We start from the raw sequence: 12,229 nt of genomic DNA on the forward strand, positions 1-12,229 counted from the left end.
GACACCAAACACCAGAAGCGTCGGTCAAAACTGCGGGAGGAGCGTGAGCGCCATCTAGCGCCTGGTGGACCAAACTGGCCTTCCCTTAACTATTTCATGTCCAAAACCCCTCACTGTGAGCAGAGGTCTCCACAACCCCCACCAGGAAAGGTTCACACCCCCCTCAGGGGAGAAAATAATCATATTAATGATCTGATCCATCATTTGCATTTTTTAAAGTCATTTTCCTTGGTGTTTTTTTTTTTTTTTTTTGTTCGTCTTGCGGCATTCGATCACATAATGGCGCACGTGGTTTCCGAATTGTGCGCAAAATAAAAAAATGTTTTTTTAATCACGTTTTTAATATTTTTTGTTACATTCTTAGTGGAATCACCTAAAAAAAAAAAAATATTGCACCAAAATATCTGGGCGAATGTGAAAATCCCTCTAGGGTGAGAGAAATTTTGTTCATTTTTTATAATTTAAAAAAAAAAAACGCTGATAAGGAATCAGCCGATAACATCTGGAAAACACAAAAGACCGTAAAAAAAAAAGAAAAAAAAAAAAAGGCATAAATGGAAAGGTAAATATAGTGCAAGAAAAAAAAAAAGCGCCAAACACTAAAGGGAATGTGCAAAGAATGAGCACATGCGATGTCGTCGCGGCTCGCTGCTCATATTTTAGTCTTCTCAGCTTTTTTTTTACCTCTTCAGGTCTCTGAATATATGAAGCATCTAAAAGAAGTGACCCGACCTTTCCTCTGGAGACTTCTGCTTGGGAGCTGCTCAATAGTTTATATCAAAATGTCTAAAAGAAAAAATGAAGGTGGAAAAAAAAAATGATCAAAATGATGCTTAAATGGGAAGTCCGGCCTCGGGCTACAAGTCTGCAGTGACTCTGTGATTGGTGAATCCTTATAGCGCACACTACACGCTGTGAGGATTCCCCGGCGGTGGCGGTGCCATTTATGTACTTGTGGCCACATTCAGACTAGACGTGTCCAGCCTCTCCCTATACACTTGCATCGAGTGTACGTCTAGTCGGCATGTGACTGCATGCAAATCACATTGTGGTCACACACCCGCTGCCGGCCCCCGAGAATCCGTACAATGGAGCAATGGAAGGCGGCGGCCCGGCCTCACCAATCACCTTACTTCTTATGATGAGGTCGATCTGGTGTGTCCGTCACTTATCGGGGGAGGAGATGGCACCAGGAGGCTCTATAGGAAGAAGACCGGCTCAGATGTCCTGCTGGGAACCTTGTGTCCTGGCATCATGAGCATATGACCTATACCACCCACCTAACCATTACATGGACCAAGTCCCCCTCTTCATGGCAGCGCCAACTTTCAGCAGGATAATGCCTCGGTCACAGGACTTGTTCAGGAACAGTTTGAGGAACATGAGATCACGGGGACGACTCGTCTCCAAACCCTGAGCTTCCACCCAGTCTGATCCATGGAGGAGGCACCGTCAAGGCCAGCAAGGCTTAACCCCCTTTTCACCAACGCCAATTTTCATTCTTACGCTTTTGTTTCTTCCTTTTCTTCTCGGAGTCATAACTTTACAGTGGGGATAATAAGTATTTGATAACTTGCAAAATCTGCAGTGTTTCCCACCTACAAAGAATAGATGTCTGTAATGTTTATCGTAGGTACACTTCACCTGTGAGACAGAATCTAAGAATAAAAACCAGAAAATCACATTGTATGATTATTACATGATTAAACTGCATTTTATTGCATTAAAGGAAACCTGTCACCCCGAAAATCGCGGGTGAGGTAAGCCCACCGGCATCAGGGGCTTATCTACAGCATTCTGTAATGCTGTAGATAAGCCCCCGATGTTACCTGAATGAGGAGAAAAAGACGTTATATTATACTCACCCAGGGGCGGTCCCGCTGTTGGTCAGGTTGGATGGGTGTCTCTGGTCCGCTGCGGCGCCTCCCATCTTCATTACAAGACGTCCTCTTCTGATCTTCAGCCACGGCTCCGGCGCAGGCGTACTTTGCTCTGCCCTCTTGAGGACAGAGGATAGTACTGCAGTGCGCAGGCGCCGGAAAGGTCAGAGGCCCGGCGCCTGCGCACTGCAGTACTTTGTCTGCCCTCAACAGGGCAGAGCAAAGTACGCCTGCGCCGGAGCCGTGGCTGAAGATCAGAAGAGGACGTCTTGTAATGAAGATGGGAGGCGCCGCAGCGGACCAGAGACGCCCATCCGACCTGACCAACAGCGGGACCGCCCCTGGGTGAGTATAATCTAACGTCTTTTTCTCCTCTTCTTTCAGGTAACATCGGGGGCTTATCTACAGCATTACAGAATGCTGCAGATAAGCCCCTGATGCCGGTGGGCTTACCTCACCCGCGATTTTCGGGGTGACAGGTTCCCTTTAAATAAGTATTTGATCACCAACCAGCAAGAATTCTTATTCTCACAGACCTGCGCAGTATGCTTTGCCCAACTGCGGGCAAAGCCGAAAAGCATTAGTGCTCATGCGCCGGCGCACTATATCCCAGAAGTATTTAGCTGTGTTCCGGTACATAGTGCGCTGGCGCATGCGCACTAATGCTTTTCGGCTTTGCCCGCAGTTGGGCAAAGCATACTGCGCGTGCACAAGGCAAGAATGCATTGCGCACGCATGTACTATGGAGGAAACCTAATCAAATTCAAGACAATATTGTGGCCAGCGGGAAAGGAAGGGGTGCATGAAAGAAAACACCGCCCATCGGACCGTAAACAGAGCCCGCCAAATTCAGGTGACAGGTTCCCTTTAAGAAGCTCTCCTACTCTGCACACATTACCTGTATTAGTTGTACCTGTTACCTGTATAAAAGACACCTGTCCACACACTCAATCACATCTAAACCTCTCCCCCATGGCCAAGACCAAAGAGCTGTCTAAGGACACCAGGAACAAAATTGTAGACCTGCACAAGGCTGGGATGGGCTACAGGACAGTAGGCCAGCAGCTTGGACAGAAGGCAGCAACTGTTGGCACAATTATTAGAAAGTGGAAGAAACACAAGATGATTGTCAATCTTCCTCGGTCTGGGGCTCCATGCTAGCTCTCACCTCGTGGGGTAAGGATGATTCCGAGAAAGGTCAAGAATCAGCCCAGAACTACACGGGTGGACCTGGTCAGTGACCTGAAGAGAGTTATTACTAGAGTTGAATGAATTTGGGTTCCTGCTTATTCGGCAAGCTATAGCGCTTACTGAATAAGCTGCAGGGGGAACCCAGATACATGGAGCCAACACACACGGGCTCTTCATACATGTGCTGTGGCTGTGACTGTGACACAGCCGCGACACATGCAGCTGCAGCGCCGATCAGCCGGCGCGCTCCATGTATCCAGGTTCCCCCTGCAGCTTATTCGTTAAGCGCTATAGCTTGCCAAATAAGCAAATAAGCAGGGACCCATACAAATTCACTCAACTATAGTCAGGGCCACAGTCTCAAACATTACCATCAGTAACACAGTATGCCATCATGGATTAAATCCTGCAGGGCATATAAGGTCCCCCTGCTCACTCCAGCACATGTCCAGACCCATTTGAAGTTCGGCAATGACCATCTGAATGATCCAGAGGAGGCATGGGAGAAGGGCATGTGGTCAGATGAGACCAAGATAGAACTTTTTGATATCAACTCCACTTGCCATGTTTGGAAGAAGAAGAGGGACAAGTACAAACCCAAGAACACCGTTCCAACTGTGAAGCATGGTGGGGAAACATTATACTTTGGGTGTGGCTTTCCTGTAAAGAGGACAGGAGGAATGCATTGTATTAAAGGGAGGATGGATGGGGTCATGTATTGCGAGATTTTGGCCAACAACCTCCTTCCCTCAGTAAGAACATTAAAGATGGGTCATGGTTGGGTCTTCCAGAATGACAATGACCTGAAACACACAGCCAGGGCAACTAAGGAGCGGCTCCGTAAGAAGCATTTCAAGGTCCTGGAGTGGTCTAGCCAGTCTCCAGACCTGACCCCAATAGAAAATCTTTGGAGGGAGCTGAAACTCAATGTTGGCCAGCAACTGCACCGAAACCTGAAAGATCTGGAGATGATCTGTATGGAGGAGTGGGCCAAAAATCCCTGCAGCACTGTGTGCAAACTTGGTCAAGAACTACAGGAAATGTCTGACCTCTGTAATTGCAAACAAAGGTTTCTGTACCAAATATTAAGTTCAGATTTGATCAGATGTGGAGAAGAGGAAGAATAAAACAGTCTGTGAAAATCGCATCTCACTCGGATGTCTTCTCAGTGAGGTGCGACATTTTCATGGACTTGAATGGCCGAGTGCGATCCAATTTATGGAGGCAAATTGTGCATGTGGCAACATGTTTTGCCTCAGAACACCTGGACGGCGCCATAGTGTAACATTGATCTGAGTGCAATCAGTGTCGGATCGCACTCAGAATGGAAATATGGTTGTGTGTACGAGCCCATACTGTGCGGCACCATAGCTGTAAACATGGTCACCTGGTTAGGGACCCCCACACTAAGCCCAACCCCTAGCTACGTCTCTGCTCGACCTTAGTATTTTTTCATCATTTTTTTTAAATAAATTAGAACATGTACGATACCTGCCTACATACAGATCTGCCATGTGGCATGGGGCTAATGTTGGGTGGTCCTTCTATGTGGACATATAAAGAGATCTGGCTGGCACTAGCAAAGAAAACAATTGGCACCACAACCACAAAACACAAAGTAAAAAAAAAAAGTTTATGCTTTATTAACTTCTTTGACAAACAGGATTAAAACAGATTTCACAGTATGAGAATTGCATTGGCAGCAGGAGAGGAGACAGCTCGTACGACAAATAGTACATCATCAGTGACTGCAGCGGTAATATCCACAGCACACACATCAGGATGGTGCAGGAGGCAAAAAAGGCAGAAAGTGTGAAGCTAAATAATGCAGACTGGGGGGAAATACATACCCAGATGTTCTCTGCTGTGATGGCAATTGCTCTCGTGCTTTTTGTTCACCTTGGGGTGTCGCCATCTCGGCAGGAAAGCGCTGCTATGCCCTATACTGCCGCATGTGTGCCCGCTAATAAGACCAGCACACCTGGGTGCCCGTGCGATGCCGCGCCCGACGCCAAGCACATGACCTGTGTCAATGCAGCCCTACAGTCAGAGGCCCAGTAGGAGTGCGACGCTCAGGACCGCGCATGTGCACCATGCCCGACTACACCATTCATTCCACCATAATCCACTTTTTTTAAGGTTTTCATTTTGACCTGGCAACACAATTCTCCAGATCACTACAATTACAATATTTTTTAATATATATTAAAACACACTATAATGAGTTAAAAGAAATGGAGAACTTTGCAAAAAAAATAAAAAATGTATAACTACGGTATGTCTCGATGATGGAGCTGTGTCACAGCTTGTTTTTTGTCGATTTTTATACCATTTTGGGGTGCATACGATGTTTTGAGAATTTTTTTTTCTCCGGTTTTTAGAGGGGAAAAAAAACAGCAATTCTGAAGCTTCACCTTTTTTTCCGTCCCGATGTTCACCTTATGGAATAAGTTATTTTATATGAGTGCGCGTGTTAACGCTCCACGTTTTGCTACTTACATTTCTACAAAAATGACAATGATTTAAGCATATATATTATTTTACATTTTTTGCCACTTTTCATCAGACCACTTAGGCTACTTTCACACTTCCGTCTTTTTAGATCCGTCACAAATGATCCTGCAAATGTGCCCGCAGGATGCGTTTTTTCCCCATAGACTTGTATTAGCGACTGATCGCGACATATGGCCACACGTCGCGTCTGTCGTGCACTGGATGCGTCGGTATTTGGCGGACCGTCGTAGCGAAAAAACGTTCAAGGGAACGTTTTTTCGAAGTTGTGTCCTGCATTTTAAACTGCGCATGCGCAGCTGGAACTCCGCCCCCTCCTCCCTTGGAGTTTACTATGGGCAGCAGATGCGTTGAAACACTGCGTCCGCTGCCCACGTTGTGCAGAAAATCACCAATGTCCGTTGGTACGTTGCGCCGACGCTTTGTGACGACCCCGTACTGACGGAAGTGTGAAAGAAGCCTTAGGGCACTTGCCTATGATAGGCTGCAGCGCTTACGTACTGCTCCATTTAAAAGGAACCTGACGGGGGCGTGTCCTAGCTGGCCATGTGAGCAGACGCAGGGAAGAGCGCTCCCGCTGCCAGAAGGACAAAAAATCCTGTTTTAACCCCGACTTGCGGGGATACTTACAATCCTCCGGCTGGCTGAAGGTCCGGAGAGGGCAGCGGTGAGGAACGGCGTGTCCGGAGTCGGCGGCGATGACCAGGAGGCGGCAAAAAGACGCTGGCACCGGCGATGCAGGAGCCGATGTAAGGGAGGACGCCGAGAAGGAGAAAGCCGCATGTCAGCGGCGAATGGAGGTGGCCGCAAAGCTGCAGCAGTATGCCAGAGTGGAGGCTGCTGAGGAGGCAGAGGCAGGATCCGGAGCTGGAGCTGATCAGGAGATGGTGGGAGCAAGCGCAGCCGAGCAGCATGAGGTACAGAGGGGGAAGGAGAGAGGCAGCATGGCTGGGGCTAGTGGGGGACCTGGAGGCATACCGCAGGGAGAGGAGCCGACCCTTAGGGATGTAATCACCCTGATCTCCTCGTGTCAGCAATCCCTGAATTCCCTAGCCCAGCAGATGCAGGAAGTTAAAGGGGACACGGCACAGATTAATGCAGCTCTGCAGAAAATGGACAAACGTATAGGAGTGGTGGAGGAGAGGGTGAGCACGGCAGAAGATCACATAGTTAAGCTACAAAAAGCTGAGAAGAAGTTCGCCCAAGCAATAGCCGAGCTCGCTGCCAAAAATGAGGATCTGGAAAATAGATCCAGAAGAAATAATATACGTATAGTGGGGCTGCCTGAAAAGACTGAGGGGAGAAATCCCACTGAGTTTGTTGAAAACTGGCTGCTGGAGAAGATTGGGAGCACAGTGCTGACAAAAGTCTTTGCTGTTGAACGTGCTCATAGGGTCCCGCCGCAGCCCCCTGCCCCAGGAGCGAATCCCCGTACCATGCTTGCTAAAATACTGAACTACAGGGACAGAGACATTATTCTCAGGAAGGCTAGAGAGATGGAGGATCTGACGGATGGAGGTCAGAAAATTGCCATTTATCCGGATTATTCCGCTGCAGTTCAGAAGCAGCGGATGAAGTTTACTGGAGTCAAGCGGCGACTGAGGGAGCTGGGAGTGCAGTACTCAGTGATGTTTCCTGCCAAGCTGAGACTGGTGGCTTTTAATAAGACACATTTCTTCCTGACACCGGAGGACGCTACCCAGTGGCTTGACACCAGTGAGAAAAAGTTGAAAGGAGTGGGAGACTGACATGTCGACGAGATCTAGCTGGAAATTGGTTTCTCTGTTGCTGGCGGAGAGTTTTGCGCTTGTTAGCGTCGGTTAAAAAAGTTGAGCAACTGCTGAGGGTTCTGCTAGGCCATGTTGAGGACTGGCCGGAGGGGACAGTACTGTCTACTAAATGTGGGGGAGGAGGGCTATGGAGGGTACTGTAAATTGGTTTACTATTTTTCTTATATGTCATAGAAGTGCAATGTTAAGTTATAATAAAGTTAAAGTTAGGGGAAATTATGTTTAGTGTGGCAGTGGGACGCGAATGGAGAGGGTTAAGTGAGGGAGAGTGTTCGCAGTGGAGCCCCACTCTTGCTGAGAGGAAGAATGCGTTACACTGGGGGGGTTAGGGGGGTAAGTTGGGAGGGGGCAGGGGGGGTGGGAGGGGTGGGGCAGCTCATACTTGGGAAATTGGATACTATGAGAAATGATGAGCCACAGGGGGGGGGAGATTGTATTAAAATATTGAGTTGGAATGTGAGAGGTCTGGCGGATAAAACACGGCGAGCGGCAAGTCTACAGTATGTCCGAGAACAGAAGGTCTCAATGATATGTCTGCTGGAAACACATTTAGTGCGGGAGAGGGTGAACGTATTGAATAGGCGCTGGATACAGAGGGCGTATCACTCTACTTTCTCGACGTACTCTAGGGGGGTGTCTGTGTTGATTCCTACTGGGGTGCAGTATGAGGAGGTAGCGGTAAAGGAAGATGTGGATGGTCAGTATGTGGTGGTGAAATGTAAAATGAATGGAGTATTGATGTGTATAGTGGCAATGTATATTCCGCCCCCATACTCAAGCAAGAAGATAAGAGAGGTGCTGGAGAGGGTAGAGCGCTGGGGACCGTTACTATTACTAATTATCGGCGACCTTAATAATATATGTGATGACTTTGGGATAAGAACAAAAACCCCCAGAATAGGACGGCGGGACATATCACTACGTTTGGGACTTATGTCGGGGAAGTGGGCATGGTTGATTTATGGAGAGTTAGGCATGTCGGGGAAAGGGCGTATTCATGCTACTCACCAGCTCATGGTACGCTGTCTAGGATTGATCTGGCACTGGGTAACCGATTACTAGATACGATGGTAGGGGAGGTGAGATATTTGCCTAGGGCTCTCTCAGACCATAGTCCAGTTGAAGTGGAATTTCGACCAGTGGGGACACGGAACGGGAGCAGAAGGGAGTGGAAAATTCACCCTAATTGGCTACACAGCATAGACTTGGAGAAGATTAAGAAGGAATTGGTGGAATATTTTGAGATAAATGAGGGAAGTGTAGACGTGCTTACTGTGTGGGAAGCCATGAAGGCGTACTTGAGAGGGCTGTTTAGGGATATTAGCAGGTGTAAGCGGAAATCGAGAGAGGCAGAGAGGCTGGCGATAGATGGGCTGAGGGTGGCTGAAGATGAGATGGTAATAATGGGTACTCTGGAGGCTGGGAGGAGGTTAAAAGCGGCTCAAAACCAGCTAGAGGCGGTCTTGCTGAGTAAGGCTGAAAGGAAGAGGGAATTCATGAATCTGGCCTATTATCAGGAGGGTGAATCAGTGGGTCATTTGATGTCGCTGGTGGCATCTGCCCAGAGAAATACTTCCTTTGTTCACTCTCTGGTGACTGGGAGTGGTGTTACTGTTTCGGAGACTTCAGAGATTTTGGAGACTTTTGCAGATTTTTACGCAGACTTATACTCCTCTCGGGTAGATGGGTCAATGGAGGACACGGTGGCGTTCCTTGAGGAGTTGGAGCTCCCGAGGCTGAGTGACAGGGATAGGGAGGATTTGGAGGCTCCCATTACGGAGGAGGAACTGGGACGGGCATTGCAGTCGATGGCTAATGGGAAGGCGCCTGGCGTAGACGGATTTCCTGCCGAAATTTATAAAAACTTGGGGGAAGTGTTGATCCCTAAATTGAAGGTGGTCTTGGAGGAGGCTAGGAATGGCGGAAGGCTGCCGGCATCTATGAGGGAGGCCACAATAGTGGTAATTCCAAAGGAGGGGAAGGACCTGACACAGCCGGACTCATACCGACCAATTTCTTTACTTACTATCGACGTTAAACTCCTGGCTAAGGTGTTGGCGATGAGGTTGACAAGTGTTATTTCTGGCCTGATACACTCAGATCAATCTGATAGGTCAACTGCGATCAACTTGCGAAGGCTGTATGTGAACTTGCAACTCAGAGCTGATAACTGTGGCCAGAGAGTTATTGCATCTTTAGACGCTCACAAGGCGTTCGATAGTGTGGAGTGGGGATATCTCTGGCAGGTGTTGCGAAGAATGGGGTTTGGACCGCAGTTCATATCATGGATTCAATTAATGTACTCGATGCCGATGGCCAGGGTTAGGGTAAACGGGGAGTTGTCACGGACCATACAATTGGCTAGAGGGACGAGGCAGGGATGTCCGCTCTCCCCCCTTTTGTTTGCTCTAGCAGTGGAACCGCTGGCCGCTACGCTTCGACGATCTGATGAGATGACGGGATTTAAATATGGGGTGATTGAAGAAAGGGTGGCGTTGTATGCGGATGATATTTTGTTGTTTCTGGCTGATCCAGTTGCATCCTTGGAGGGAGCCATTGGGATTATTGAACGATTTGGATCAGTGTCTGGGCTTAGGATAAATTGGAGTAAGTCTATCTTGTTTAAGGTGGCTGGAGGTGACGAGTAAATTTAAGTACCTGGGAATATGGGTATCTATGCCGGTAACTGATTATATACATGAGAATCTGACTCCAATCTTGGGTGCCCTCAAGGCAAAAGCGGATGCTTGGCTTAAGCTGCATTTGTCTGTGGTAGGTAGGGTGAATCTTATCAAAATGATTCTGATGCCGAAAATACTGTATATTCTTCACAATGCGCCGGTTTGGATACCACGTGGGAAATTTAGACAGATCAACTCTCTGTTTAGGAATTTGATTTGGGGGAGGCAGCATCCGCGTATCAAACTGGAGACACTTCAGCGACCCAAGGATGATGGGGGTCTGGCATTGCCTAACCCTGAGTTGTACTTTCTTGCAGCCCAGAGTCAGCATCTAAGGGGCTGGGCGCATGAAGGGTCATCTGGAGCGGTACAGCGGTTGATGGAGGTGGTGACAAAAAGAAGGCCAGTGGTACAATGTTTGGAGGATGGATCCTTGGAGAGTTTGGGGAAGCTATATCTGACTTTGCTGTTGATACGCAAGCTGTGGAGTAGATTGAGGCACATACGTGGGATCACGGACTTGACTAGATACTCGCCGATATGGCATAATAACAATCTGAAAGAATTTGAGGCATTAGGGGTACTGATAGAGTGGTTGGGCAAAGGGATTCAGTATGGGTACCAAATAATTGAACAAGGTGAACTGAAATCATTTCCCAATTGCAGGCGGAATTTGGCCTTGGGACTGCAGGGGAGTATCAATATTTGCGGATGAGGCATGCCTTTGGAGCTCAGAGTAGGAACGGAGGTATTAGGATTCAAAGGGATATAGTACTGGAGTATGTGTGTAATGACGGGACGACTGGAGGGGTCATATCCACGCTGTACAGGGATCTGTTGCGCACTTTCCTATTGGGGTTTCCAATAATGGCGAGAGCTAAATGGGAAAGGGATTTGGGCCCAATAGATAACGAGACTTGGGAGTCGGTGTTGGAATGGATCCCAAGACTGTCGCTGAGTGAACCGTATAGACTGTCACAGCTCTATGTGATACACAGAGTTTACAGGTCTCCGATGGTGCTATATAAGGCAGGATTGCGTAATGACTCTGAATGTCCGAGGTGTAAGTCTACGGATGCAGACATTTTCCATATGATGTGGACATGTCCGAGGTTGGCTGCCTTCTGGGTGGTAGTTTTGAGTCGTATGGAAGGTGCGTATGGATGCACGGTGCCAAGGGATCCAGTTGTCTGTTTGTTGGGATGCGTGGATGAGATTGGAGTGGATAAACACCTAAAGATAGCTATAGCCAGATTGTTATACATGGCTAGGAAGGTGATAGCTAGAAACTGGATTAGGGAAGAGCCGCCGTCAAGAGGAGAGTTCCTCCAGTATGTGAAACAGGGCCTGACACTAGAAAAAGGGATTTATAAGAAGAAAGGGAAAACTGAAACGTTCAATAAAATGTGGTCTCCATGGATTGCTATGGGATAGTAATGTGAAGTGTGGCTTATACGAATGGTTGAGGGATTAGATATTCTATCGTTTTAATGATGGTAGTAATTAACAAGATGAGCTGCCTTGTGGGGTGGGGGCGGGGGGCTTTGGGATCTAAGGGGGTTGTTTGAAGGGGGAGGGGGGGAGGAAATACTCTATATTGAAAATGTAAATGAAACATGTTAATTGCCTTGTTATTCTTAATAAAAATTTATTTGAGTTAAAAAAAAAAAAAAAAGGAACCTGACGGCTGTGAATCTTGCTGCCCGAGCCCCCGAGCAGCATGCCGGCTGTATGACAAACATATGCTGCCCATGGATCGGGCACAGCATGGATCAGTTGTTATGTTTCCTTAAAGAAGGGATTGTTCCAATTGGTGGATAACCCCTTAAAAATGCAATTGGGGTCTTTTCATACATTTTTTTTTCAAGTTTCCCAAGAAGTATAATAAAAAACCAACACAAAAAAAGCAGTTTTATCGTGATTTCAACGCACAGTGGACACATATTCTTCACAGAAAAAAAATGCAGCGGAGAGTGGATTGACAAAAAGAAAAAGTTAAGACTATGTTGGTGGTGTGTGGGGACAGTGTATACTAGTGGAGAGGATGGAGTAAAAATGACGATTAAAAAGAAATCAGTCAACTTGTGACGTGAGCAAATAAAAAAACGAATAAAAACACACTGTGCTCCATTATAAGCCAGGTTGTCAATAACATTAATAAAGTGCATATTTGTGG

This window comes from Ranitomeya imitator, chromosome 1 (genome assembly GCF_032444005.1).
Source record: "Ranitomeya imitator isolate aRanImi1 chromosome 1, aRanImi1.pri, whole genome shotgun sequence".
In the NCBI taxonomy this organism is placed as follows: Eukaryota; Metazoa; Chordata; class Amphibia; order Anura; family Dendrobatidae; genus Ranitomeya; species Ranitomeya imitator.